This window comes from Solanum tuberosum, unplaced genomic scaffold (assembly GCF_000226075.1).
Source record: "Solanum tuberosum cultivar DM 1-3 516 R44 unplaced genomic scaffold, SolTub_3.0 scf00136, whole genome shotgun sequence".
Classification (NCBI taxonomy): domain Eukaryota; kingdom Viridiplantae; phylum Streptophyta; class Magnoliopsida; order Solanales; family Solanaceae; genus Solanum; species Solanum tuberosum.
Genome location: NW_006239061.1, coordinates 797843 through 803377, shown reverse-complemented (window position 1 = coordinate 803377; position 5535 = coordinate 797843).

Sequence of the window (5535 nt, the reverse complement as noted above, 5' to 3'; positions counted from 1 at the left end):
ACCCCCCCCCCCCCCCTTTTTTTTTTTCTTTGTTCGTTCACTTTATATTGAATTAAACACAAACATTAAAGTTAAATATCATGCAGTTTGATTTTTAAAATTTTGGAACATTTATTCGTAAAAAAAAGTAATATTAATGTTATGTAGTTCAATTTTAATTTTTTCAATGCATCCATTCATCAAAAAAAAAATTACTTATGTATTATTTGGACACTTCATAAAAATCCTAGCTACGCCACTGGTTGTCTGTTCTCGAAAATATCAACTCTTCTCTTTTATGTCTTTTTCATATTTCAATTTTCAAGCATTGTAACAAGTTATCATTATATTGAAGCTATACAACACTATTTTGATATCATTATATCAATTCATCATATTTAGCACTATACTTTTTCGATATCACTATATTAAATTCTTGAATAAGATTTTATTATACTAGCGTTATATTATATTTTTCCATTGAATATTTTTGTTGATTACATTCTTACTTCATAAGGTTTTTGTACATTAAATTCTTTGCAGACCTCACTTATAGGATAATAGTGGGTATGTTATTGTGTTATTGTCATTCAAGTTATATATGTCTAAGTAGTGAAAAAAAAATTAAAACCTTTAGAAAAATTTGGCTTTAAACCCCAATCTAATTAAAACGTTGTGCATGCATGCTATCAATTTCAGCAAGTTCAGGCACATTACCGAATAGGAATTGTTACAAGTAGGTAGCTTGGAGACAGGCGCAGATGAAGGATTAATTCGTACCTAATTAATCTCATTAATTTATTAGACGGTAGTCATGTACCACAACTTTTTTTTTGGTCTTATTTGCCTGCACAACACACTTATATTTTTCCTTATTTTCTATCGGTATCAGATATTTATATTAAAGTTTGATTAAATTTAGATTCACGCTCAAAACTTTCACATTATATTAGAGGTAAAGTGCTTCCTAACAAAATGTGACTCTATACTCAAAGGGGCTCAAACTCGATATTTAAGAGGATTCAAACTTAAAAACATTGAATGAGTACTTACTACTCCATCACAATTTATTTTTTTTGGTTGCACAACACTCTTTCATTTCCAACTTCTTACCTACTTTAATATTATTTTTTTCGTCTTTCAAATTGTTGGAACATATAAACTGAAATCAGTTCCTAATAATTTTGATTTAGATATTGTTTTAGAGGGTGGAAAACTTTACAACATGATTGACACTAGCTAGTTGTTTGTGAGACATCTTTTTGTCTTACAAAATTTTATACTTTTGTGAGACAAAAAAATACTCCCTTTATTTTATATTAAGTGAATTTGTGAGGTAATACACATCTATTAAGAAAAAAAAATTGGGATATTAATAGAACATCATTTTCCACTTTTGTTCTTTTAGTTATTCTCAAACTATTCTTGAAAATATAAATAATTCAAAGTGAAATCATGAATATGAGCAATTAATTATCTTGAAATTATAGCTTAGAAAATGTAAATGAGCATCAAAAATAAAAGAAATTTCCAACAATTTTCTTGAACTTAGAACAATCCACTTATTTTGAACATAAAAAAAAGGCGCTGGTTTTATTTCCTCTTTCTTGAATAATATCACTTAAGAGTTTAACTAATATACATCGATAATGTAGATTTTTTTTACACAATCAGGTATTTTAAAGCTTGTTGTAAGTCAAATTCTCAAAAAAATTATTTAAAAATAAATAAATTATTAATTAAAAATAGTAGAATAAGGTAATTTAGACTCTACTTATTCTACCCAAATATTTTTATCGTGTACCAAAAATATATGCGTATATTCTCTTTTTGTTTTCTCAAACCATTGAACGAGGCAAATTATACACCATTGAAACAAAGTATCATTCTTTGTAGTGGCTCTTCATACAACAATTTCTTTTGTATAAAATAATCCATAAAAAAACATATTTTTTTTTTGAGAAATTAGACTAATCCACCAGCTTCTATTCAAGAATTAAATTTTCCCTAAGTGCAACAAAGAAGTAATTTTCAATTACATATTGATGGTGTAATTCACTCCATAATATCTAGAACTTAATAATTGATCTAAGTAATTCTTGAAAAACCAAATATAACATATAAACAGAGACAAAAATAAAAATTGAAGTAAGAATCTAACAAAGAAGGGGGAGAGAGAATGGAAATGAGTGAAATGTGTTTTAAAATAGATTAAATTACAAGAATAATCAATTATTGCAGATTAAATTACCTGATAATGTTAAAAAAAAGTGCTCCATCCGTGCATATTAGTTAAAAATCCTCACTTAGTTCCGTTACTTTTATGGGTTTGGGAATCTTTCCTTTTTTTTTTGTTTTTTTATGGGTTTGGGACTCAATATCTCTTTTAGGAAAGAAATTTATCCTGATCTTAAATCAACAATTAAAAATGAATAGAATCATTGCACGTAAATTTAAAATGTCAAAGATAACCCTTAATTAACATGAATTATAACTTTCATTTTTTCAATATTTTTAAAAACTCTAAGAAATTGTAAATGGAATAAAACTAAAAACGGTAAATTATAAGTGAACTACAAAAAATGGTTCTCCCATAAAAATACTTTACAAACTACATTAACAATATATATATATAAGTTAAACTTTAATAGGTGTTATAAGATTTTTCAGACAATATTTTTCAATTTTTTATGTCTAGTCGAACAAAATGTTTGGAATTATTTTTTTCTTTAGAAAAAAAAAGCTACTTAAAAAATGAGGAAAATGACTTTTCCAACAAAATTAGAAAAATTAAGTTGCATAAGTGACCTTCCAAATTTATTGTCTCCTCCCCACCAAACGCTCACCCCTTAACCATCCCACCCCAAACCCCCACTACCCATTCCTATTCCTTTCATATTTTTTGCTAGATAACATATAAATGCTCTTAAAATAATATTTTATTTCTTATTACCAAATACTAAAATATAACTAAAAGAACCAATTAGAAAATATTTTGGTCGAAATCATTTTCCTTCCTACCAAATACATTAAACACACAGTTAGGAGCCGCTTTTCTAGTTAAAAATGATTCCGACAGTAACATTAATCAGGAATTAAACTTCAATGACTAAGTGTGGTTTAAAGTTTTGATTAAACATACAGTTAGAAGCCGCTTTCTTCAATTAAATGATTCCAAATTAAACACTCTATATTTGTGGTAGGTTTCTGTTTCTTGAGAGAGTAATTATATATAGATAGTGTAATGTCCACTTTACCCTTTTAATAGTTTGAATTTGGAAAATAATATCTTGAATTACATAACTCCCACCCACCCCACCCTTAATTTTTTTCTTCTTATTTCTTTTGGTTTTCACAATCGGAGCATTAATTAGGTTTTATGCATGGTATATTTCATTTATTTTAGAACTCAAATTTTAAAAATCAACTTCAAAAAATCAAAACTTGTCTTTCTCTAGCAATGTCAAAGAGGATATATATTATGATTAACATTCTTAATCAAATCCCCATTAAGTAATCAAAAAATCTAGGTAATAGTAGTACTTAGAGACTGTTTAAGAAAAAAGATAAATACATATGGAACCATAATCACTAAACCAATGATATAAGCTCTAAAAGCAATAGCTCTTTATTCAAACAAACAAAAATTCATATTTAGGGTAAAACATTAATATAACGCTAATAAAATGAGAATTAATAAGGAACATTACTACTCCCTCCATTTTGTTTTAGTTGTCATGATAAGGTCTGATACAACTTAAGAAAAAATTAATAAGGAGTGTTGTTTGACCAATATATTCCTTATTAATTCCTTAGTCTTTATTTATATAAACGTATCTCTTAATTATAGAATAATTAATATTAAAGGCAAAGTTGAAAAGTGATAATTAATTCTCTTTTAATTGTTTAAATTAAATTATTTCGAAATAATTATATTCCGTTTGTACATTCTTTTTGCTTTTATTGTAGTGTAACTGTCATTGAACGAGTCCTCTCTTTACAAGATATTTTGGATCAAATGAAAATTAATAGTCGGCCTACATTAATTTGGGCAACATTTGACTTTTAGTTAGAAAAAGTAGAGAATGTTTGTTGTGACATTAGGTCTATTCGTGTCCCTACTGTTAGAAAAAATCCATTTTGTCCATAAAACGAAGCTTTCTTGTGAGGGTAATTATGATTCGTATTCAAAAGTAAAGAATAGGTTGTTTGATTTTAAATAGTATTGTGGAAAATAATTTGGATCTTTTCATTTCAATAATCAAATACTTAAAAAGGGATCGTTTGATTTGAAAATAAATTATGCTGAGATTGATTATTTTGGTATTATTTTTTTATTGATGGATTTGTTTGTTGTATTAAAAATAACATGCATTATATAATTTATAAGAATAAATTATTTATTTACCAGTAAGAAAGAAAAACAAATATTCCCACCTTATTTTAGTAGAAGAAGAGTTTGCGGGATTTTAAGAGTATTTTTGTTATTTTTATCATTATCTAATTTCAATATTATTATTCCACACTCCATTTAACTTATTTAGATACTAATTATTAATTCTGATTTTAATTTATCTAAAATTTAATAACCAAATAAAAGAGTATAAAACAATAATAAAATTATATTTCAAAACTACGTATGCACGTCCAGCCTACCGAACCAACCATGTGTCTATTTTTCCAGTGAGCATCTAATATTTAGACTTGGCCCAAAAATTGTATTTCAAAATCTTTTTTTTTTTACAATAAGTCAAATCCACTTGTGCAATGGTGGCCATTCTTGTATTTTTAATTGGGTAAATTTTAGGAATCACATAGTTTTAATATGAAATTACAATCTATCCCTCTTTAGTTTGTAATTACATTAATCCCTTAAAAAGTAACACAAATCGGATACATAATATGTAGCTCGGATACATTAAAGAGTATCTCGAATACATTATAACATATACCAAATACATAATATGTAGCTCAGATACATTAAAAACTATCTCGGATACATAATATGTAGCTCAGATACATTATAAAATAAACCGGATACATAATATGTAGCTCGGATACATTAATATATAGCTCGATACATTAAAGAAATAAGAGATTTTAGAGGTTTTTAGAAATAGAAGGGGATATTGGAAATAAGGGAAACATAAGACGTGTATTTCAATAATTTTTCCCTTTTAATTTTGTCTTAGTTGTATTTGGTGTCCAAATGAATACTATGATACACATTATATTCTTTACGCAAATAAATGCAGTTGACACAAATTGTATTCGTTGAGTAAAGAATAGGGAAAATTGTATATAATAGCAAACTATTAATTCAAATTAAATGCTATAAATATAGTTTGATTTAATTGTACCTCACAGCAAACTGTTGCTATTTCACCTCTCTCCTGGTGAATCTCTCTCGCCACTCTCGTTCTCTCCCTCGCCTCTCTCGTTTTTTATACAAACGCAAGTGTATAAAGTGCGTTTGTGTTTGTATAAAGCGAGAGAAAATTGTATATACACATGCAAATACATATATCTTCGTCCTATACACTTATAATTATACAA